General features: G+C 44.6%; 1 protein-coding gene across 6 annotated transcripts in view; it reads right to left on the bottom strand.

Annotated features, from left to right (window-relative positions):
- rbfox3b (RNA binding fox-1 homolog 3b) overlaps window positions 1–25,686 on the bottom strand; it is a 653,838-nt gene that overhangs the window by 473,563 nt on the left and 154,589 nt on the right. For 5 of the 6 annotated variants that reach the window (XM_078951941.1, XM_078951943.1, XM_078951937.1 and 2 more), the window contains one exon: window positions 23,184–23,334. The exons of the other annotated variant lie outside the window; for it this stretch is intronic. The gene's annotated coding sequence lies outside the window, so the exon portion shown is untranslated. The remainder of the gene's footprint in view (window positions 1–23,183; window positions 23,335–25,686) is intronic. 6 annotated transcript variants of the gene reach the window in all.

Genomic DNA, 25,686 nt, shown 5'->3' with positions numbered 1-25,686 from the left:
AGTCTGTGAAACTGCTCTGTTCACTGAAAATGGCATCTTTGATTGAAATGCATGAGCCCAAAACTTTATCAGAGGATCATTGAGAAACTTTTTCACCGCAGCTCGCTGCTCTGTCACATCTGTCAACAGTAAATACAGCATCACTACTTCAGTAGAAAAACCTTTTCACAGAGAAAACATAGATCCTTAAAAAAATGACCCTGAACAGTCAGAATCCTAAAAGTCTGTCTGGACAGAGGGGGGGTGGGGGGGTGGTGGAAACATGGCACCCCTTAGGCTGACTATACCAAAACCCCTCCCAGATCAATCTGACGTCAACAGGCTCAGACGGAACGAAAGAGTCGAGTCGCCACAAGAACTCATCAGCAGGACTCTTAATGCTCACCTGAAGCATTCATAACTGTCAGAAACTAATTTCAGCCTTTGTAATTATGCTCAATGTCTTCTCATTTAAACAGAAGGTCAAACAGACGCAGTTTGAATCTAAATGCGAGGAAACTGATTGGATTAAACATTAATGGGACAGAACAGGGAGGAAACATATTGACACAACGGGGGAGCCGCAGTTTACCTGCCAGACAGCGTGGAAGTGTTAGAATATCTCACAGGACATCGCAAGGTGTTCACAACACTCATGGAGTCGCCCACACAAAGGCAGAGCTTAGCCTGAGCTGCCACCTTCAGGACGAACGGTCGCCATGACGACAGGAAGCTGGGCACCTGGTTCCCTAGACGAGTTTTTACTTCAGACATTATTGATAAATCCAGGATACCACAAAGTCCTGATCCTCGCTGGAGTTGCGAAATGGCTTTTTCGCCCAAACATGTTGGCTTGTCTTTGCATCACCAGACAGCACAAGAATGAAGTCCATCTCGTATTCAAGAAAAACGTAAAAAGAAATCCTTTAAATTAGCGACAAATTTGTATGCTCCCACGCCGACCTACTCTGGCAGTATAAACAAATGAAACTAGAATGAACTCAACGACTATGTGCAAAATTTCTGGAACTTACTAAATGAACAGCGACAAAGTGTGCATGTTTAACTATCAGGTGAGCGTACCTGTAAAAAAAATCAGTAAAAACCTATGAAACTTGCACCGGGTTGACTCGTATGGGTGTAGAAGGTTTTTGGGTTGTCCTGGTCCATGGAGGGTCGTAGAGACTGCAGATAAGTGCAGATGTGTCTTGGAATTGAGGCTTGAACCGGCACCACACTGGACATCACCTTTGTGGTAAGTGTATCTCGAAGCATTTATAGGGTCAGGGAAGTTATGCACACTTATGACACACAGGGGACCCTGTCGTGTCCTTACGCCACTCTAGTCCAGTGGTGGGCAAATTTTTGACCGGTGGTCCAAAAAGTTTTCTGAAATATCACAGAAAGGACCGGAAGCAGACGAATGAAGTGCTTAAATTTAATAAACATGTTTTAAAACCAAACTTTTTCAGAGTTTTTATTTCCAAACTGTGAATTTTTTTCTAATCATGCCCATCAGGGAAAACCCAAACTTAAAGAAATGTTGCGTTCATGTGCCGTTGTTGGCATGATCAGAAAAATGACTGTTCTATCAGAAATCGAACATGAATGTCAGAAAAACAACTAATCGTACAACAACCACTTGAATGCAGAATAACTTTGTGAACCTAAACAAAGGTCAATGTAAATACAGCGGCGCGCCATTCATGGCGACACACCTGAATTACAGGGAAAATTAAACATTAATATGCATTATCAATTTAATTTATTCCAGTTTGGTGGGCCACATTAACAGTTTGATGGGCTGCATATAGCCCCCAGGCTGTAGTTTTTTCCACCCTTCGCTTACTGACTGTGTGCGATTGCTGCACGTGTGTGCGCGAGATGCGCAAGTGCCCATAGTATGCATGGGGGGGGGGGGGGGGGGGGGGTTGAAAACATTGAAAAATCTGTGCGACACGCCTGCGTCTCACCTACTCCATCCTTACTTACCATACAGGTGTTCACTTATCTGCCACCCACAGGATGTTTTTAGGGGAAAACGTGCAGGAACATTTCTGCTCTACAGGGTCGTTAAACGCTCCAAACACCTTTGTTTTTCCTGCTGGTCGCGTGTACAGGTTTTACCTTGCTGTTGTTTTTCTTTTGGTTCCTTTTTTTTGTCAGAATCCCAAGCCTCTAGCTGGACAGCGATGTGGTCAAATAGAGAACAGGAGGACTTATGGTGCTCTTAAGACTGTTGAGAGCTGATAAAGCTGTGTGCTACAGTTCCATTTGACTGACACCTGAAAAGGTTCTGAACCAACAGGAGTTGATGGAAGAGTGTTTAGGGTAGGCCTTGGAAAATAGAGTTCCAGTTATCTATCTGTGAACAGGGGGGGTTGCATGGTGGTAGAGATTTTGTTGGTGGCAACATGCCGACCCAGCGAGACGATTGAGATGGAAACAATAGAGTCAGGCTTCTAACTTGAGGATGGGGGGACAATCAAGCGGCTTTTGTGCTGGTGAACTTTTAGGTCATTGCTCTTTAAGTTAAAAAAGAAGGTGGTACAGGTGTTGATAAAGAAAGTGAAATCTGTTGACAGGTGGAGAGCTAAGTGACAGTGAAGCACTGAAAGTGGATGTTAAAATTCTGAAAAAATGTAGCCACGTTGGAAATGATAAAAAAGATAAATAGAAGAGACCCCAGGACAGCGCCTTGGGGTACACCCGTAATGATAAGGAATGGCTAGAATCTGAAGGTTTTGAGCTGAATAGGCTGTAAACAGTGAGAGAGATGGGACTGAATTCATTGGAAAGGGGTGTGACCGAAAGAAGAAGCGTGATGCCAGTTAATTGGTATCAAAAGCAGCACAGAGGTCAAGAAGGATGAGAATGGAGAGTAAATCAGATGTGCTGCTATGAGAAGGTTGTTTGTGATTTTAATCACTGCAGTTACTGTGCTGTGATGGGGAAGAAAACGCGACTGGAATTGTTCATAAAGCTTATTAATGGTTGGGTGGGAGTGGAGATGCAACAATATTTTCTGAACTAATTAAAAGGGAAACTGGTGTTGCATAAAAGTGCATCTCGTGGTCAGGTGGAGCTTTTATGACACAGTAAATTCCATTTAGATCAATTTTATGACAACAGAAAAGCCCCATAAATTGCTAAGCGCACAAATGCCGATGGGATTCAAAGGTTAACGCTCTCGGCTTCACAGTTTTCACATAAGAACTCCGGTATCAAGTGGACCATAAAGGAAAAGCAGGTAAAGCCTTCATTTGCAGCCCATTAGATGCTCAGATAGTTAGCGGCGTGACAGAGAGCAAACACACCTGCCCCTTTAACAAGCCTCTCTGACAAGCATCTGTGTTTATGCCGGGTGAGGAATGTTATAAATAATTGGGAAGTTGTCGCAGTCAATTCCTGCAGCATTAATCAAGCCTCTGAAATCCACAATATTAGCTTCGCATGAATCATTGTTAATTCCCACGAATCCATTACTGTTCCATGTGCAACTAAAAATAGAGTCCTGATAAATCAATGGGGACACTCGAGAGAGAAGACGGAAGGGGGTGCGCGGGGGGGGGGGAGCTGGTGCTGCCGGCTTCTGAAGCTTCTCTTCTCGGTCCAGCATAATGCCCTTGGCTCTCATCAATAATTATTCTCCATAATTCACTCATGGGTTTGTGCGTTTCCACCAGCAGGGAGAAAACAACAACATTTCAGCTCAATCGCTTGTAAATGAATCCAGGACGTTCCAGAGAAGCCGCCGCCAGTTTTTCCACAATCAGTGTTGGTCAAAAAAGAGAGGGTTGGCGTGGCGATTTTCAGGGGACACGGCAACCCCGGGACCCGCCCTTGTCTGTCCGGCACCCTCGCCCGGCCTCTCTGGCGGTTCATCAGCACGCCACAATCAGGACGGACGGCCATATCCCATTCCAATTGCGTTTCCTTCCGTGGGGGGGGTAGAAAAAAGGCCCCCTGGTGCATATTACTGTGGCTGAGACAAATTTACCCGAAATGGAAGGGGAGATGGAAAAGGCTCACCTCTTCCACTAATCTGAGCAAACGACACAGCGCCGGCTTTCCACAACAACACCCCCGAGGAAAAGGGGGTTTCAGGATGACATGGGGGCCCTGCCTGTCTCCCACAGAAGACAGTGAATTAATTAAGATAACAAATTGCACGTGTCATATTTGTCATCTTTTCAATCTTTACGTAATGAGGTGGAACCCGTGCAGGGGAGTAAAAGTTGTCTCGGCTGAAGGAGATGCGGCTGGAAAACGCAGCCCTCAACATTAAAAACCGGCCGATAGTCAGTGCCGACTGATATTTAATATATGTCATGTATACATTCATGCGTTCCGGTCTTGTGTGGATACACGCCGGCTGCCATGAATGCAAATGAGGCTGGGAGGGAAGGAGTGAGAGCGGAAAAAAGGGACTCAGAAGTCTGCATATCTGATAGGAAAGCGGCCTGATTAGAATTTTCTCATGCCACAATTTACAAATTAAAATGAATCAGATCTTCCGTGCCCTGACCTTCATTAAAACGCTTCTTTGTTGATGAGCCGTGATAGCATCTGCTATTGATTGGAGGAGCATCAGTATGGCCGATGCCGGCTCTTCACCAGGAGGTCATCCAAAGCAATTTAGGCGTATTGAAAGATTGATCAGGGCTACGGAGCTGCCGCTCGGGCTCCAGTCGGAGCACAAAAGTCTGAGGTGTGAAGCCGCCACTCCCCGCCGCTCAGCGGGAGGAAGAGTCTCGAATCTAAATGCTAATGGTTTCTTTAAGAGCCTGGCTGCCCTTTAACCACTACAGTCAAGCGTGAGGGATGGCTCTCAGTGTTTCGACAGCTCCGTCTGCCTTTGACCCCTCCTCCAACACTGACGGCGTGAACACATTCTCCGGCTGCGGCAGGAAAATAACTGTGCGCGGGCGAAGCAATACAATGGCTCCTGTTTGATGCATTACCGGCCTACCTGGTGGCAGCTTGATGGCAAGTTTGAGCTCAACTATTGTGCATCCTGACAGGGAGATTTCTTTGAGCTCAAGGCCCAACTTTAACACAAATGCCTCTTTAAAAAAAAAAAAAAAAACTCAGTAAAATACTGACAATAATCTCTGGCAGGTTTTTATTAAAACGCTATAAAAGCAATAAAGTTTAACAATCTGCAGCCAAACTGAGAAGAATAAAAACTCAAAGGTTACCCATTAAAAGATAAACAGACAAATCCTTTAGCTGTTGAACGCTGGGCTATAGCGTAGAAAAAATGTCCGTTTTTAACCAACGAGGTCTTCAGTGTCTCCTTTACAGAAAACCTCCATTTTTCACACAGAAAATCTGTCCTGACAATTATTTATATTCTTCAGCAGTTGTAAAGATTCCCTACAGGAATCATTTTGCTTGAATACGGCACAGCATTTTGGGGATTTAACCCTTATTTTTGGTTTGCGCCAAAATTGACCCATTTTCAAGTTCAAGTATGTAAAAAGTACTTTTATGTACTGGAACAAGGATTCATCCACAGTTCAGATGAATATTTTAATGCAGCAAACCTAGTTTCTTACTCACTCAAAGTATCAAAATAAATACATAAATTAGAATTTCAATCACATAATTGGACATCAGGACATACATTTGAACATATCTGCTGTATTGTTTACATCCGTTGGCATGTTTCTGAGTGACTTATTGCGTGAGCTGGTTTATGTTTTTAGCATAATTATGATTTAATGGAAACAGTGTAATTGTGTTATTTTGACGTTTCTAAGATTTCAATAACGTTTGTGTGATGGAAATGATATATAATATTGATATGAGCCAATCTACAACAACTATCTTTTAAGAAGATAGTTGCATTATTTTTGCTGAAGCTACTCGACCGGAGAGAAATTATAAAATAGGGTACACAAAATAAAACCTTGATCTTTTTTTTTATTTTTTTGTTTTATCTGCACATCCCTAATTATAACTGCTCACGAAGCCATAATTCTCGGTTTAAAACAATGTGACACCATTGAACCGAAAGGTGGAGAGAGTGATTCCATGCATCCCTACTGTAAACGTTTGCATCTGTTTATGTTGAAAGAGTCGATTACATGTGTTGTGCTACATTTCACCAGATTTAGTATAAGCCAACTGACATGTAATTCGCTTTTTAAGTATTTGTTATAAAAGGATTTTTCTGAATTTATTTGTCATTTTATCACTATGGGAAACACAATTGGTAGCTTTAAAGTAGCTTTGGTAATAGAAAAAGTGGTACATTTTAAGAAAACAGCTCTGTGGAGCCATAATTAAAAATGTAAACAGGTTATTTCACGGATATGAATACAAATCTGGCTGTGAGGTGAATATAGATGTTCTTTTGGAGCATTTTTCAGGCCGAGTTCAATCTGAATTTGACCCGCTAACACCAGAGATGAGGGCAGCTTTCTAACACATCACAAAGGTTAAACGTCAGAAAATGTTGTAAACAGATCTGTCATGTTGCTTCTGTGGCGCCTCGTCATTCAAGTGAGATCCATAGATTCTGTACATTATTATTACCACTGCCAAAATCCTAAAGCTCAGATTTTAAACGTGTAGTACAAGTGAGTTCAGCCACGCACTGGTGGTGGCAGAGACATGCAGGGCAATAAGCCAGGAACCAGACCTGGAAAGCTGCATTCACACCGGCGGAGTCGACTCGCGTTTGGTGCGTCGCTACATCTGTTTTGAATCCGTTCACCGCCTCTGCGTACAAATCGGGTGTTCATCCTGATCAACAAACAGGCCGAAAGTTCAACCGGTTGAACGTCTTCACGCTTAATCGTGGCCCTGTGACCAATCGGGGACTGGCATTTGCTAGTGACGTGTACTTGGCGTCCTTTTCAAAACACGACTGCAACCATGATCACGGAGCAGAAATCTAAAACTGCCTTTTCTTTTCGGTCGGATTAATGTGACACCAAGATGAACATTTATAGGAATAGAGCTGTGAAAACAAAAAGCCTTTTTGTTTAACAGGAAAAAGATTAAAAAAGTAAAAAAAACGCACAGAAGAAGAATTTCCATCTCTGGAACTCCCTGCGTGTCCGATATGAACAACACCGACTGAAAGGACGTTCATGTAGCCGCGTTCTTGAATGCACCACAGCCGATGTGGCTCCAGCATCACTTTCCATTCAGAGGCCAACCACTCTACTTCTGCGCCACAGACCTTAAGGCTTGGATTTCTTTAAGCAAATTTGGCTATGAAAAAGGGGGAACTTTTGGTTGATTCAAAGTTATGAATTCCTAAATCAAAACTCAACAGAAATCAGTTTTATGGCTGAAAGTACAAGAATTATCTTTAGGAAAATTGATTCAATTACCAACTCAGCATTTGTTAAAAATCAAACATTTTATTCCAACTTGAAGGTGGGGGATTCTGTTTGGCTCGGTTACATGTTTGTGAATTACGGTCAGCGCCGAGGCCCAAACTGAGCCTTAGTTTCCCCATAAATGGGATTTATGTCTCCCACCATAACCAAATGATGATTGTACCACTACAGCCCCATAACAGATCTTCAATCTATCAGCTTCACCTCCTTTAAACTGGCTTTCTGGGGCGAAAAAAATGGACCTGCCAAATTGGACAGCCAATCAAGAAGCAGAGACACCCGTCACTGTTTTGCCTGCAGGGTCCCGAAAGTCAATCTGACAAGTGAGCGGTGCCGAGGAATACATATGAGATGTGCCTCTCAGTGCACGCTCCCAGTTTGCACGGGCACGCCGGTTGCAGCTAATTAAATGCCAGATTCACCCGTAGTGGTAAAGTGCGGCGTGGTGTTAATAGATCACTGGTAGTAGAAGGAGTAATGAAAGGAAATGGTGTCGTACATCTGCCTGGTAGGCACGGCGTTCTCCAGCGGTGATGTTGTGCATCATGTTCACAAATGTTCTCATTTTCCGTCCACTTCGGCAGGTGTCAGACACGCTTTAGCCTGCAGCAGCAGGAGACTGGCTGGGTCTGATGTATTCTGCTTCTGTATGGTGGTCGGGGGGGGGGGCATGCTAAAATAAAAAGCGGCACCTGCACGAGCAGATAGCGAGGGGTCACGAGGGTCGCAAAAACGTACAAACCGAAAAACGTGCTCGCTGATTAGGATTCACCTTTTAACCTCCCCTTCAACCAGCTGGAGGTCCATTACAGCGGCGCCATCGCAGGCTCATAACACGCGGCGTGCCTGAATCCTCAGCATTGTGGGCCTCACCATGGCAACAGGGATCAGAAGGCAAAGGTCGAGCGAAGCGTCGGTAGCAGCGATGCTCGGCGGGAGCAGGGCGGGGGCGGGAAAACCTCCACACGGGCCTTTTTTCACACAGCCAGCACGCTCATCGGCTCCTGTCCTCCAGCAGCTCCATGCAAGGTTAGTGAGAGTCAATAAGCCCCGCGCAAAAGGTTAAGGAGACCAATGTGAAAGATATCATGCAAACGGCCAACTGTCCAGGAGCAGCAGGACCAAAAATAGAGCTTTAACCGTCTTTGTTTAGTTTTCATTTGCAAGTGAATCACAGAAAGGTTGCGCTTTGCTGTTCGACGGGCTCATGAATTCGATATGAGCCATCTCCACACACAGTACTTTGTGAATCCAAACGCTGACAGCATACCGAACGGCTGGAACTGCCAGTTCCTTTACAAAGAACAATCATTACGTGGAGATCCACCCTCAAGGAAGTCTCAACTTCTCCGTCAGATTTCTGCATTTTCCTTTCATTAAGCAGAGAGGTTTCTCTGCCTGGCACTCACAGTCCTGCCTTCAAAACCACCTTTTGATTTATTTTTCATTTACTAGAAAGAAGGAAATGCAGCTATAGACTTAACATTTAAAAAAAAGACTTTTTCTGTGTGTGGAGCAGTAAATATGGCTGCAAATGGTGAGGATGGAATTATGTTTCACACTAGGAGCTGCAGGAAAGCTGGGCTGCTTGGTGTTTTTCTTTTTGGGCTTTTTGGTCAAAGTCTGCCTTTTAAATTCAATGTAAATGTATTTTGTTTAATAATTATTAGGTTGTTTTCTAAAGAATAGCAGCTGTTTGGAAGGACTAATTTGAGAGTCTAATTGGAATTTAAATATATAAAAAGTGGATTAAAAATCATTAAAATTTAGATTAAATTAGGCTTGTTTAACGTTACTCTTATTTGGCAAACTCAATATTTATTGGGTCCAATTTGCCCTGAATATACACTGCAAAAACAAGTCCCTTAAAAATAAGTCAAAAATTGCCGATTGTCTTTAAATTAAAATGTAAGATTTCTTTTTAAATGTAGTCCATATGTTATGTTTTATTAAATGTTTGCTATTGAAAAACTTTAAGATTGTTTTCTTGCAAAATGACAAAAGATTTCTTTCTCAAAACAAGAATCTTTTTTTTTCCTTTCTTAAGATTAAGTTTTTACAGTGAATAGGGACAAAAATGTTAATTCGCATGTGTGAACAGATGTATATACATGGATATGTGTGTGACAGTATTTCCTAATCATCTTTTACGTTTTAATGTTTTAATTTTCCAATTGATTCATCGTTAACTATCCAAAGTTTCATTCATCTATGCATATCTATATTATTTTTGTCTTCTTTCATTTTTTTTTGTTCTGATTGATTGACATAAACTAATCCCTACCAATTCCACAAAAACTCTCATGAAACACAGGAGCAGGACGGACGTGACGGACGCTCCACCAATGAGCAAAGGTTCTGATAACCAGAATGAACAGAACCAAAAACAGGATGAACACACCAGAAAGTCACACCTTATATAGGAGCTTCATGAGAACTAGACTGCAGCTGTGACTCTCACAGGGGAAGTCACAGCCTGCTAGACCAATCAGAACATAAAACCACAACAATCATAGTCAGCAACGTTTTCACGGATAACTGGAATGTAGAAGCTGTTTACCTTCTTATTGTGTGGTAGTCTGGAGTGTTCTTAAATATCTTAAAGAGAAAACTGAATTATGTTGGCAGGAGAGCACAGTTACACTTAGTAACCACCATCCCACATGAAGGACAAGATGATCTGCTGTGTAAACCCTAAAAAGGATCATCTGTCCTCCAACCTCTACATTCTATAACTCTTGGCTGTTTTAATGGGAAAAAAAACCTCAAAAACTGTCTCCTGCACTCTAAAGTTTACTTGCTGTGTTTCCACAAACGTCAATAAATCCTGCAAATAGGGCTGAATGTTTGCAGCCGAGACGGGATGTGGATTTAACACTTTCCCACTGCATTTAAGCACCCGGGGTTAGTGGGTGTTATCAGGGTGTTTGTTGATCAGATGTGAAAAGGGGCCTTAGATTTTCTCCTGCAGCCTCTGGTGAGTATGAGGTATGAATAACTGCTTGAAAAAAGAATTTCCAAGTTGTAGCCAATTACATCCACCTTTGAGTTCTATAGGTGCCTTTTAATCTGTTATGACCCCCCCAGGAACACGCATGTGCTTTTAGTTGAATGTCACTTTTCTTTCTTTATTTATTTTTTTACTTCTATTCAACAAATAGATGAGAAGTAGAGTTTTTTTTCAACACAGCACATAAACTCCTCCTTGGATGCACCAGAAGTTTATTCATGTAAACCCTCAGTTATCAAACAGGGCTGGTGTTTTTTAAGAAAATGTACCTTTATATCATGGCTTGGGACCATGTTGTAAAGGGATCTGATTGGCTGGTGGATGTGGATTAAAAAGTGATAACGCGGAGGAATAATGAACACTTAAAAAAAGAAGTTCCGGTCACAAAGCCCAAATGTTTTGTATCACTGCGCCGGCTTCTTTAAAACAAACTTTTGCTTAATCATCTGGAGAAAAACAACAGATAAGAGGAGAACTTTCTCTCTGAACTGATGCTTTACTGAACCTATCGTCATGATCAGGAAATACATCGCAGCAGCACGTATATGGTATTAGCGTGATGACGAAGTGTCCATCATCAGTCCATTGACCGAGGACAAGGAAGCCTGAAGCATCCGATGCGTGTGGAGGTTCCTCACAGTTGCTTTCGTGAGGTCTGGTAGTTTCTGATAATGGACACTTTATCGGGCATCATCCCTTACTTCATGTATGTCATCATGTTAGCTTAGCCCTGTTGTTTTTACGACCGTTTTCAGGTTCTACATATATAACATGTGACCACTGAACACGCGTTGAAGGATAAATCAGGTGGAACTTTGACCAATCAGGAACTCTGATTTGGTAATGTCGTATGGATGGTGTACCATTTAATTCACGGAAGTACCGAGTGCTTGAAAATCAATCATGAAGGGGTATTGATAATCAGGGTTTAACCGGCCGGAATTCTATTGACACAGAGTCTTTCATATCAAAATAGAGATGTGAAAGAAAAGACTGCAAGATTCACCAGATTTGAGCTCTGCTTCTACATTTTGCACCAAAACTCTGTCAGCTGTAGGCGGCAGACGTGCGCTTGTATCGGGTGAGGACAGTCCAGTGTAAACGCCATGTGCTGAACGCGCCTTTAACACGTTCTCGAATGCACGTCACATGCCTGGTGTGAACATAGCATTAGATAATGCGGAACAGAAGACGAAAGTTTGTCTCTGTGACCAATCATCGGAGCTGAAATCACTGAGGTAAAGAAAACCAAAAGACCCAAACCGGACCAATCGGCAGAGAAGATCAAAAAAGCAGATGTTCAAGGGGAATGAAATGCCCCCATTGATTGGCTGCAGTGCTTGCCCCCCCAACCCCCCAACCCCCAGCACAGTTCTCTAATCGATATCAGAGAGATAAGCAGCAGTCGGCCCCTGACATTGGTGATGTATAACTGCCATGGCTGAACGGCAGCTGATGGACTTCTCGCCGTCTTGGTCAAGAGTCACCAGAGCAGCTCAGGTCGAATCAGCCGCCTGCGATCCTGATCCTCGTCATAAAACAACTGCCGATAAACCAAAGCGCCGCGAGGTCACGGCGGTCCGCTCCTGCACAGCGGATAATCAGCTGGGTTAAATCTGAGGAGTAGAGCGCGACACGAAGGATAAATGACCTGAAAAAAGGGGCCGTTATCGCTCTGTTTGTTTCTCAAAAGCCAATAATGAAATATATAATTTCTAAAGAATGGCTGGGAGAAAATGAAATGACGGCGTGGCTGTGTTTTGTGAAATTGTGCTGTCAAACGTTGCTCCTTTCTAATTTCCTGGAGCGCAGATGATGGAGCATGTGCGCTGACGGCTGAATCAGATAAAGAAAGAAAAAAAAAAGACTTATTTTTGTGCCACACAAGCATATTTGTGTGACATTTATAATCATGAAACAATTAGTTTGTGGCAAATGATGTTTGACAGATGCCCCAACCTTGCGTTCTCTGTAATCTTTTTTCAGAATATGGCCGTGCATTAAAAGTGTCGAGGCGGCAGATCCGACGCCGCAGCGCAGGTGAGTGTTTATCCAGCAGCAATCAAACCGTTTCTGCTGTGACTTTTCAGGAAGTGCTGAGGCTGCGAATGCTCCCAGAGTCAGTCTTCTCAGTGTTTGGGGTGGGTGTCCATTTGATGGGACTGTCCCAGCGCCACTGTCACTTCGCTTCCCCCGTTTCCACGCCGGGAAGCTGGCAGCTCTGACGGACGCCTCCTCCAGGAGATTTATGGGAGATGACAGCTCCTGCTACATAAAGCTGAAGGTGTTAGGGGAAGAAAGCAGAAGCTGCAAAGCTGGAAATGATTTCCTGGCAGTTTGGGTTTTGCTGCTTTTCGGCCTGGAGACAGAGCGAGCGAGCGAACGAGCGAGCGAGTGAGCAAGCGAGCGAGCGAGCGAGCCCCGCCCTTAATCTACTTCCTCTGTTTGCGGTAACGGTCGGCGAGCCTTTCTGCGGGCGAAAATCACATTTCTTACATGGCTGACTCTTGATGAATTATTTCACATTTCACTTACTTACTGCACCTTTTCGAAAGTTAATTTACATCGGTGACGTCGGGGGGAAATTTCACGGCAAGAAAATGAACAGCTCCCCTTGTTCAAACTCAAAAGGTGTGGCGCGCGTGGCTCCTTAAAAAATCCATTTCAAACTTCATCATTTAGCCGTTTGACAGCACATCTGAATGCACACGGGCCGGGCCGGCCCTCCGATTCTCTCTGTATTTAAATATGGAGCCTCTTTAATTGAGCAGAAACTGCTGTGGAGAACTAATACTGAGGCTGAAATATCATTACGCTGATGGAAGCCGGGCTCTCTGACTTTTATTGGCAGCTTGCGAGCTAAATGTGTGGTTCAATTCGGAGGCGGCCATCGCTGCAGAGGCAAGGTAATCGACTTTGGGACAAAATGGTGTGGAAAATGACGTGTAGGCCTTCGCCTGAAGCCGGCCCCGCTCAGGCACAGATCCATCAGTCAGGTGCACAGCAACATTGGCATTTACACAAATGTGATTTAGTTACCGATTCCAGACCGGTGACTTCGGCCAGACGCTGCAGAAACTCGCTTTCAGCTGGGATTTACGTAGGAAGAAAAAAAGCAGCATTTCTTTAGGTGTTTTGGTACCAAGCGCTGCGGCGCTCCGAGTATTTGTGTCTCGGCTAATCAAAGCGGCTCAGATGGCGGCCCTGAAAAATCTGAATGTTTGATACCAAACATCCATGTTTTGTGACGGCAAACAAAAAAAAATGCTTACATTATTATTGTTGCGAGTTTTTAACGTGCGTTGCTGTTTTGTAGGACTGAAGGCCGTGTCTCACAGCCACCACATACATGACACGCTTATTGCATGAATACACGTGAAGATACGTGGAAAAAGCAAGAAAAGTGGTCTTTATGTGACATTTTCACAGATGCACCACAAATGAACGACGTTAAAACCACGGAGGAATTACAAATAAACCACGCAAAAGAAAATATAAAAGAAAAAAGTAAAATCCACAAACAACACGAATCGTGCATGAACTGTGCTTGATTTTTTTGTGCAACTTTTTAGCCTTTTGTGCGTCAATTACGTCATTTTAGCGTGATCTGTGTGCCGTATACGCGAGATACAAGTTAGAAAGTTCATGATAATTGCGTATAAACTACATAAATTACACATAAAGAGCATATTTGACGTAAACCGAATTGTCGTAAAGACCTCTCCACACATCGACGCATGACGACAACACTTATGAATTCCGTTTATCATGCTCAAACTTTCATAAGTGGCATAAGTGGCTGTGACGGCCTTAAAAGGCTTTTAACATTTCAAAGCTTTAAGTTTAATGGTAGTTTTTTGGGTTTACATTTTCCTTCATTAAGCACATTTAGTTTTTCGCTTCGTGACGTATACAAAGTCTGAAGGTTCTGCTGCAGATGGAGAGGATTGGTCTTCCCTCAAACCTCACGGTCTCCGCTCTAAAACACCAGCTTTCAGGAAAAATAAAGAAGTAAATCACCTGGCTGTATTAATTGAAAAAAACAAAAAGCAGGATTGAACGTCTAGTTACTGTTTTGAACAAAAGGTCTAAGAAGCTGCTAGATGTAGGAACCATGAGTTTCGGTTAGTCATTTTATCATGATTGTTTACTTTTATCTAGGAGTTTTATTGGCTGATTGGTGCAATTCTCAGATTTACATTCAGACTGTTATACTTTCAGATTTTCAAATCCAACAATGTGAACTTTTCCACAGACACTGTCTGATTCCCTCACTACTACCTAACGTCTAGAATCCTATATAGTGTGGGACTATGCAGTGCTCTGGATTTTAACCCTTTACATTCTTTCCACTACTGGAACTCCTCGACTGTTTATCAGTATAGTTCCAGTAGATTGTTAAAGGGGAGAAAAGCAGCTTTGCGCTGATCTGTAACGTTTTACCAGGGCTGTGGATCATTATTCAGATTATTTAGGTTCAAGATCAAACCACACTTCCTACTACTTTCTAAATGATGTCTGAATGGTTGCTAAATGTTTTTCTTTTTACTGGATGAACGAAAGTTAAAATATTGTGTACTTATTCACCGTCATTATTTAGAACAGCAGATCAGAATCAACAAACAGAGTAAAACGTAAAAATTTAGAAAGAAAAGATATTTATCACAGTAAACGTCACACTCCAGGGTTTTTCTGTCAACTTCCTGGTTAACTTCAATAACATCACTGTTAGTTATTATTTAAATCCTGAAATGTTCTCCAACTTTTCCATCCTCAAAGTTCCAGTAGATTGATGACAAATGAAGACACAGCAACAATTGAATAGAAATGGAATAACTACAAAAGACTCACAGTCCTTTCATCTAAACTGACAACAGAGAAAGTTAACATGTTTTACAAACCAACTTTGTTCATTCTGAGTGGAAATTGATTGCAAGAAGTTTGGATTATTAAATTCAGATTCATCATTGTTCTAATATATATATATATATATATATATATATATATATATATATATATATATATATTATAACAAATTGATTTTTTTCAGAACTTATTTTGATAACTAAACTTCAGTATCTTCAGTAAACTTCATCTAATTTTGATTTGCGTTTAATCAACGTCTTTTTAATCAAATCCTTTTTGTCTACGTCACTGCAAAAAACACACAAAAGCTAAACTGTATTTATAGATTTATAAAGATCATAAATCAGCTATCTTGGACGTCAGAAATATTCATACACTAAATGTTAAGAACTCATTACAGCCCTGCACTTTACAGTACTGCTGTGTTCCTACGATCAATGCGAATCAGGGGATTCTGACACGGAGAAAAGGCGTTTTTCTCAAACACTTTTCGTTCTGTGCCAGGTCACTGTGTCAGGATCAGCTGAGACACGTTGATTGGTTGAAGAATCACGATGCGTCAAAGAAAGTTTGTTGTTTTGCGGCATCTCCAGTGTGACCACAGACCACGGACATGCTGAATGCAGGTTTTTGAATGCACTTTTAGAAAATGGTGTTCACACTAGACTGTCGCTACCTGATACAAGCGCATGTACCTACAGTTGGAACGGTTTGCTGTGAAATGTCCAAGTGGTGCCAATCTCGTGAATCCAGGCTTTTTCTTTCAAAACTCTGTTCCAAGCTTTACGTAGACTTTTCATTGAAAGTGTTTGCTTGAATGCGCGTTTCTAAGCACAATGTGAATGTAGCAACAGATTGGGGCTTAACCCTTTGATGCCAGAGATGGCGGTGGCTACACCCAAATAACACAAGCTTACTGATCTACCGTAACCCTTCAACCATTTTGGGCAGTAAAGGCTGCTTTTCTCTGCTTCAGGATCCGCTGGAATTACATTAACTGCATGATGGTGCAGCACGAGGGCAGTCTGGTGGCTATAGGTTGGCGCCAGTGTTGGGCAGCAAAGCCTCCATCAGTGACTGCAAAGCACTTTGGGAAGGCAGAAAAGCACTAAACACGCATACGTCATTTACTATTTCAACACTTGAGCAGTTATGGACCAAATCCAAATTCTTCCCCTGCCCCTCTGTCTCCATCCTTCTGCTCCAATTGGAGGACATGTTTTGGTGTCCGAACTTGTTTTTTGTTTAACCCTTGTGCTATCTTAGATGACCCCCCCCCTTCCATTGACGTGTTCTCCCTACCATGACAAAGGTGGATAAAGGTGGAAAGATTTCATGTAATCCATGGACACCAGTGAAGATCACAAATCATTGAAGAAAAAAGGTTCAGAGCACTGTCTAGTGGGTCTAGATCAGTGTTTTTCAACCTTTTCTGAGCCACGGCACACTTTAACCTTAAAAAAAATCCCGCGGCACACCAGCATCCAAAAATTAAAAAAAAACAAAAACGGAGAAACTCAGTATGTATTGATCTACAGCCCAAAGCTGGAAACTGCAGCTGTTTTTTTTTCCTAAAAGATGCAATAAAAGTTAAGTTAGAAGATTTAAAAACAGTTTGTGTGTTCGTTGGTTTCAAGACGTTTAACAACAGATCTCCTTGTGCGCTGTCACTCTCACAACCCAATGCATCATGGGAGATGTAGTGCATAAAACGGCCGGCGGAGATCGCGTCTCTGAGCTTCATTGTTTTGTTCACTTGTTCCACGGTCTGATACCGGATTCTGTGGAAAGCTACACCGCTAAAGACGAGTTTTAGCTGGTATTTTTGTTAGAACTGAGCAATTTTACGAGCTAAATCGGGACAAGGAAGTGAAGACTTTAACCACTTCTGATTGGTCAGACTGATGACATGTGATTAAGTTCCCTAAGAATGATTGGTGGAGACAGTTAAAGGGCCGGGACTTTTCCCAAATACAGCCGGAGCTGCAGCTGAATCGCGGTACGTCATTCTTATCAAAATGTCTTTGATAAAATAAAATAAACGCAAAGAAAAAGTATTTTAGGATCTTTTATATTCCTAACTACTCAGTGTTTTATCAGGGGCTGTTTTGATGAACAGAGAGCTGATTTCCTGGAGATGGGAAATGTTTTTATATCAGTTAATGAGGGTGATTTCCCACGGCACACTTGACCATCTCCCACGGCACACTAGTGTGCCGCAGCACACTGGTTGAAAAACACTGGTCTAGATGACCCATGTGCCGATGGTAAAGTGCCTAGGATAGAACACGGGTTAAGGAGGAACTGTAGCGGCTTAGGCCTTGGTGTCCCTTCGCCAGTCGGGTGATCCTCGTCTCAGTGCTTTTTTTCTATGCGGGTGCACTCGGAAGCACAGAAGTTTACATTCAAATGAAAGAATTGACTTTTTGTTTCAGCATGACTATTTAAAGTTATAAATCAATGTTTTCTAGCTAACATAGATGACGGGCGACTATTGATGACGTCATCGTGGGAGAGTAACGTCCAAATTTAAAGACATTTTACCCAAACTCTCCGCTTGGAGGGCTAAATGTAGGAGTAGGGGGAGGAATTTGGATCGGGCCATAGAAGTGGAAAGAACGTCAACACTGCAGCTACGACCACCTTCCTCTCAGCTTCTGGAATCGTTGCAATAAAACACAAGTAGGCAGCGGCAATGCACACGTCTTTGTGTGTTTTGGGAGTGTCTTGATGTTACATCACATTCAGTGTCTCTCTGCCGGCAGCGAGCCCGGAGGAGCCGCCGTCACGCCCACGCACGTTCGCAGGCATGCGCGCCGCGCACACACACACATTATACTTGCTGAACCACAAAGCAGATCAAGTGTGCCTGGAGAGCTCTATAGAGAGGCCAGTTTTCCTCATTAGACCGTGTGCTCTGCTCTCCCAAAAAAAAAACCCTCACTCTAATCACTGTCACCAGACCTCGGCTGAAAAACGGATAATTAACGTCGGGCCCTGCCTCAATCGGCTTCCACGCTAAACAGCTCCGCGTACATATGTGTGCACGTGTACGTGGGCGTCTGCATTTGTCTATTTGCAGTCTGTCGATGTAGGAGGCAACCCCCCCCCCCACCACCACCAATCCTTTCCCTGGAGGAACGTGGATGCTTAAGCCGTCCACAACAACGATTTCTCTGCGGCTGGCTCTCAGAACAAACACAGCCCAGATAATCTTACAGCTTTTACAGGAGAAAACGCCACTTCCTGCCGCTTGCTGCGCCTTCTTCACCCACCCGCTAATGTCTCGGCCCCTCTGTGCTCGGCAACTGCCCTTTTATTTCCCCTTCACCCATTTATTACACAGAATGGACTTGTTAATCGAATCCTTTGCAGAGCAGATTTATTTATGTTCTCTTTTTCCTTCCTAAAGGCAGTTATTAATATTATAAATATTTGATGGTACTTTGCGTGACCCTGCATGGAATGACAGAGAGGAATTGAAGGTTAATGCAGGGGGGGGGGGGGGGGGGGGAGGGGGGTCAGTCTGATTAAACGGTGGCAAAAAAAAAATAAAAACCCTGCAATAAACTTTCGAATAAAATGGACTAAATAAATATACCTGGCAGGAGAATTTTGCTATAATAATTTAACAAGGTAATTTACAAAAAACACACATTTCCCTTCGTGCCCTTTGGTGATAACTAAACAGAAAAACGCTTGTAGTGTGTTTGCCCTGCCTTCAGATATTTGTCGAGGGGATTAAAGCCTCCGAACTTGCCTCATTCAGAATGTAAAAGTTTATTAAGAAAGCTCAACAGTAATTTTTCCTCATATATTTAGAAAAGTGTCAGATCTGTTACTTGGTCTTCCTGTTTAATGGAGGCTGGACTGTAAACCCTCATTTTGAGGCATTGATGAAGCAGATCTGTTCCCTGCAGAGTCTGAGGGAATAGTGATGGGCAGGTTTGCCATGTTGGGGCGTGCTGCTTCCACCTCAGAGACACACAGAACGAGCTGCTTTGGATTCTCCCAGCAATGTGTGACAGAAGTTTTTATCAGAAACCTTTGTCTCAGATAAAATGAAGCTCCATGTAAAAGCAGGAGCAGAAATACGGCGCTGGCTGTTCTCAGCCAGAGAAGGATTGACCCTGGAGTGCGGTTCGTTTGATTGCTGCGATCCGTCCCGTTTTGTTCTCGGGTACAGAACACCCGGTCTCCTTGCAGAAGTGTGTTTTGGTCTCAATAATGATCTGGTTGTGCTGCAAGTGTAAAAGCTGACAGGTTTGTCATCCCTTCTGACGCTGTAACGCAACCCAGCAGTCCTACCCTTGGACAACCGGTAGACTGTTCAGGTCAACAAAAAGGTCTAAAGACATAGGCTGTACTCAGACTGGAGAAGTCAACTGGTCCGGACCGAGTCCCAAACCTTGTGTTTGCTCTGTGCTCAGATTTCCTTCAGCCGGACCTTCCTGTTTCAAACCAAAGCGTGCAACAAAACCATGTGACTAAAGATCTTTTCAGTCATTGGCCAGGGCGGGGCAAAGTGACAAGAGGGAGGAGTTGTGGAAGTTCTGCGCTAAACAATTCTAATTGAGATAGTTGGCTTATTCAAAATGTATATTTTGCCGACCAATGTTGAACATTTGTATCAACGTCAGGCTCAACACTTTGTATAGTCTGGCACGGCGGAGGCATGCTGCAAGGCGGTTACTGAGGAGACGACAGCTAAGAAGGTTCGCTAACCGTCACCGCTAGTTTAGGTCAGGTTCCTGCACGTTAATGGTAAAGGAGTATTTTGAGACCTGCACCATTCTGTACAGATCATGCTATGGAGCATGCTCAACAGATCTGATTTGGGGCCTTCAATCCTAGTGTCCTGCTTATTTTCTGTCCATCCCTGCGTTCGCTGCTTTTCATTGGTGGAACACACCTGATTCAGGTGATCAGCAGAATAAAGAGCAAGGGTGCCTGAAAAATGACCATGAAAAATGAATGGGATTGGGATTTGCCATTTGAATGCATCGACACTTCACGACTGGAAAGTGTTGCATCTCAGCAAAAAGCCACTTTAGCAGGCTTTAAGCCCCACCCCTGACTTTCAGGTTCTTGTGTAAAGGTAGCAAGATCTCATTTTTTAAGATGAATTACTGGTATTGGCATTCCCCCCGCCCTCCCTTTATTGTATCTTCTGTTGGTCCAGAACCACAGAACCCCGCTCGATGAAACCCATCACTCTTATCGTTTCATGGTTTCATTCACCGTCCATTGTGGGATGAGTGGGTTCTGTCGTTTAGAACCTCACCTCACCTGCTTTAGCTAATCAGCAGAAAGTAGGCAGGTAGATCATTAGATCCAAGGCAGGTTCTATCACAATAGAGCCTCTAAAACTCTGCTGTTTTTACTTTAAATGACCTAAAATGACAACAGTTGTTTAACGTTTCCAACTTTTTCCCCGAGAACCAGCACAGTAATCTATGATTTCTGTAGACTCATTTTTGGGTCCCTGAAAAACCAACCTCTCAAAGTCCAGCCCAAAAAACACGAGATGTCATTGGAAAGGGTAGAACTTAAGCACATCAGGTCTTAAGGGAGAACTTCGAAGGACGTAAATGAAGGGCTGCTCCTCAGGAGGTTAAAACGGTTCCATGTCTGTAGTTTTCACAGAACATGTTGACAAACGTCAGGGTTCTGGTGCTGCGGTTTTGTCTGAATTTCAAACAACTGCTTCACATTTAGGGAGTCGCAGCTGCAGACGTTGGTCCGGAGATGGACCCCCCCCCCCCCCCCCCCCGTGACGGAACGTCTGGCCTTCAATTCAAAATAAAGTATGATCTTCAGCATTTGGAACACATTTTCATCATGCCTGAATGTCTGAATTGCGGTATTCAGGCATTTCTCTCCAAACGGAAAGCCTGCGCTTTTGTGCAAAGCTTCAATTACAGCATCAACACTCTGCAGCTCGGAGAACCGGAGAACATCCGATGGGTTTGTGATTGTAATTAGAAGTCAGCAAATGAGTAAATTCCATTTCTCATAATTCAAAAGCTTCAATTACTGGAAACCAATACCCCAAAGTTAGGTAGAGAGAAAATGAAAGGACCCCCCCCCCCAACCCCGTCCCCTCCACAGAACATAATTTAATCAGCATTGAAGTGTTGCATGCAATATTTATTGACTCTCCGAATGTGTCTTTCTTCATACGTTCAGACGTGGCTGAATAAATGATTTGAAGCTGACATATATAATGCGACCTTGTCAGGAGCAGCCCCCACCACCACCACCACCACCACCTCCACCTTTTCTCACACATGCTGTATAATTGAGCCTTTAGGGATGGGGGAAAGCTGCTCTGGTCCTCTCGCTCTTCAGATCGGTTACCGACCATCCGATCAATAAATAAATATGCGGTTATCGTGACTTCTGGCGCTTTTTTCACCGTTTAATAACCGCAAAGATCGCAGCACCTTTGGGGTCACGCTGTACACCACATGATAAATGTAATTAAACAGCTTTCCTGGCATAGAAAAAAGACTGTTAACTTCTCTTTAATGTATTTTTTCACAAAATATGAAACGAGAGCCGAGTTCATTGAGAATGGAGTAGAAATCGGGACTCTGTCCCTTCAGGAAAAGTTTCAGGACCGGCTCGGCCTTCAGGCTCCGAGTCGTGAGCGAGAGAACGTCATCGTCTCGTCTGCCCCCCCCCCCCCCCCCCCCCCCTCTCGAAACGGCATCTTCAACCGAAAGGGTTCTGAAAAATCCACCAGACGTCAACCTCAGGCCCAGAGTTCAGGGGGGGGGCGTGCACGAGCTGTGCACGTCTGCAACAGCCCGAATGCATTTGGAAAACATGAGAACTAGCAGAGAGGCGTAAATGAGATTTAGAGAAAGAAAGAAGAAAAAAAACCAGGAGTCAATTTTAAGCTTAAATGAGCACATGTGATCCATGGTAAACGCCGCCATCAAAATGCAAACACTTTAGTTCCCACCGCAGGAGTTTATAGTCCCACAACAAATCGAATACATCGCGGGGTGTTTAACATATATATGTTTTCATTTCCCACATATGCTCATCAGATTGTCAAGTCAGAGCAAGTGAGGCGCCGCACAATATCCTGGGCAAATGCAATATCGCCTGGAATGGAGCGGGGCCGGCGTGATGCAGCTGCAGCATCAGGACCAATGGGAGCTCTTTAAATGAGAGTGTGGCTGTAAACACCACATCGCCTGCCCCCCCCCACAGACACACAAACACGACGGCGGCGGCATTACGAGCGAAGCTGATGACAAGTGCCGAGCAGCCCTCCAGTGCCTTTAATACAGCGAGAGCGTTCTCCAGGGGGAAATGCAATCTGTGTCCTCCGCACTGATCCCCCGTCTGCACTTCCCCGCGTGTGAGCGCCCATCACATCACGCCGCACGCTCGCCAAATGGGAAAGGAAATGGGGAAATCGCCTCGGCCGCAGATGAACCGGGAACATAATCAAAAAAATAGTGCAAATGGCGCAGATCAGCCGGGCACGCAGACCCCCCCCACACACACACACACGGCTGAGCACTAAATAATAGGCAGCGGGGACGGCGGCGGGATGCCATCCCTCTCTTTCTCTGCACAGGCATGTGTTCCCTCACAGCAGCTTCTTATCAGAGATAAGAGCTTCCAGAAGTGAGGCGGACAGAGAGAAAGTGCGCCGAAGGTTTTGCTTCTGACCTCAGGGAAGCGATCGTTTGGAAAAGTGTCAGAAAGTGTGAACCCGCTTCAGGTGGAGGGTTTGTTCAGCAGAAATACACGTGAAATGTGGACACAAAAAAGACACAAAAAAGGCACTTTGATTTCTATTTTTGTCCGACGTGGAGAGACAAAGACAGCTGAGCGAGTGTGCAGAAGTGTTTGAAGTGGAGGCTGGACACGTGTGTGTGTGAGAGAGACACAAAGTGTGTGCGACAGCGTTAAACCTGAGTGAAAGGTGAAAGGACTGCTGTACTCACAGTTGTGCGGTTGTTTCCCTGTGGTCGTCCGGCGTGTCAGAGTTTCATCCTCTCAGCGTCTCTCGCTGGGCTGGGCTGCCTCTTCCTCTTCTGACCGAAAGGTGTACGGAGGAGGAGGAGGAGGAGGTGGAGGGGATGCACAGATTGAGAGCTAAGGAATGAACAGCAGAGAGAGAGTGAGAGCGAGCGGGAAGGATGAAGAGAGAGCGGCGTGGAGGGAGGGAGGGAGGTGGGCGAGCGGCGGCTTGTGATTGGCCTGTCAGTCCGGGAGAGGGAGCGTCGGGCTCGGATCTGGACGGGCCCCCGTTGTAGGAACCTCCAGACCTGTTTGTGTTGTACGGCAGCAACACACAACTATGAACTACACAACAGACAAGAGAGGAAGGCGGGGGGGGGGGGGGGGGGGGGGGGGGGGGTTAGAGGGTCTGTGACAGCTTCAAACTGAGGCTCCTCCTCGGCTTCTCCTCAATGACAGGTAGTGAGGAGGAAGAGGAGCCCCCCCCCGCCCTTCACACACACTCACAGCCCCCCCCCTCACCACAGCCATGGCAGATGCATGAAGAGGAGATGTGGGCAAACGCATCTCATCTCATTTAAGCGTCAGACGACTGCAAGGAGCTCATTTATGGGGGGACCGGACACGGGGCTTCAGCGGACGCACACACACGGGTCAGAGACCAGGCTGCCAGGTTCAGGCTGGGAGACGGGGGGGGGGGCTATAATGAAAGCGCTTCCACGCCGATAAAAGCCGTCTTGCTTCACTGAACCCACAACAAACATCATGAAACACAGATGAGGGAGGAAGTTCAACCGGACGCTTCCGCGGTTGAATGTCACCCCCCCCCCCCCCCCCCCCCATTAAGCGGCGCGGCCAGTCAACAGCCCGCTAACTCAACGCGCCACCAATCCCATCTCCGTCCTCCTCACTCCACCAAATTCAATTAAAAAGAGAAATTGGCAATTAGATCCCTGTTATGATCCTGTAACAATGATCTAATCTGTAATTCATTGGCTGAACCCCCCCCCCCCCATCTGAAGGGGGGGGGCTTGATGGAGTGGCTTTGAGACTTCTTGACATTCACCTCGGCTCAGGCCGGACCGCGGCGGGAACGTGGGGCCCCCGTGTCACCGCTGGGACCCTGGCATGCCTGCGGCAAGAACACAACCGGTTTGTTTGGTTGACGCGGGGGCAAACGTGCACGTGCGGTCGACGTGCACGCACCACGACCCACAACCACAGCTGTGGTGCAGAAACAAAAAGTGCAGAAACAGCAGCTCCTCTGCTGGGAGAAAATTTTTTACTCCTTAATTGAATTATGTCAATTCCATTTGCTTAATGAAGGGGAGGGGGCAGGCTGCCCTTTCTGGGGGCTTCAGGCTAACAATCACATTGAGACATGGCAGGTGGGGGCGGTTGAACCGGAGTCATGCTACAGGAGCAGCGCCGCATGTGGTCTGTCTGCAGCACTTAACATCACTGCTCTGACCTGAAATGGCAGCCATGTTTGCTGTTTAAGAGCCTGGTTACCGGGCAACATTTAACACGTTAACACCTCTGTACCTGGAGGTACACACACACACATGCACGCACACACACACACGGAGACACCGCGGCAGTGAAGCGTCTGCAGACATCTGGACATTGTGGATTTCTGCCACTTCAATGATTCAAATCGCGTGAAAAATGTTGCAGATTTGACCCAAATGTGCTGTTTGTAAACCAGGATTTTGTTAATTTAGGGGGGAAAGCTGGTAAACCAGAACACCGCCGTGGGATGAAGGTTTCCTCCTTCAACCCAAATACTTGTCATCCCACGGTAACCATCACTGAGTTTTTCCTCGGAGGTCTATTCTCTCTTTTGGGCAGAATATGACCGTTCCGGGTCGTAAAAAGAGTCCGATTAAAGTCCAAACTTTGATCAGAACCTTCTTTTTTTTCCTTTTTATTGTTATTTTCGAACTCCCACACCATCATACTACCACCACTGTGTTTAAATGTTCTTTGGATGTTTATTTGTATCTTTTTAGAGCATCAAGTGTTCCTGTTACTCCTTGATTGGCCAAAAGTCTCTTTCTGCCTATTGGATCATGACCTCTGACCTGAACTGAGTCAGGTAGCCTGCTGGTGAAGTCCTTTTAGATGGTTACCGGTTTCTGAGAAGGTTCTCTACTGTTTAGAGGTCTCCATGTGGGGAAAATGTTCTCTATGGAACATAACAGAAGTAAAAGGTGGCATCAAAAAAAACGTTTCATTCCAGAAGGATGAGGGTTGAGGAGCTTCATTTCTCTGCACCTTGACATGGTTTCATGGTCAGACAGTAACCAGAAGATCCTCCTGACGGAGATCCACGAGAAGAGCCGACGGCGGAGGACAAAGCATGGCGAGTTTCCCGGTGGACGTGCCATCGGCTCTCAGTCTGAACAAGAAGAGCTGGGAACAAGAGGAAGTGCTGGAAGCCAGAAGCAGAGATTTGGCTTCCACTGCTGACATTCTCACTGAGAG

The sequence above is a fragment of the Oryzias latipes genome, chromosome 8 (genome assembly GCF_053564925.1).
Source record: "Oryzias latipes strain Hd-rR chromosome 8, Olatipes_Hd-rR_3.1".
In the NCBI taxonomy this organism is placed as follows: Eukaryota; Metazoa; Chordata; class Actinopteri; order Beloniformes; family Adrianichthyidae; genus Oryzias; species Oryzias latipes.
The sequence above is the reverse complement of the archived record's forward strand: the minus strand, read 5'-3'. Positions and strand labels throughout refer to the sequence as shown.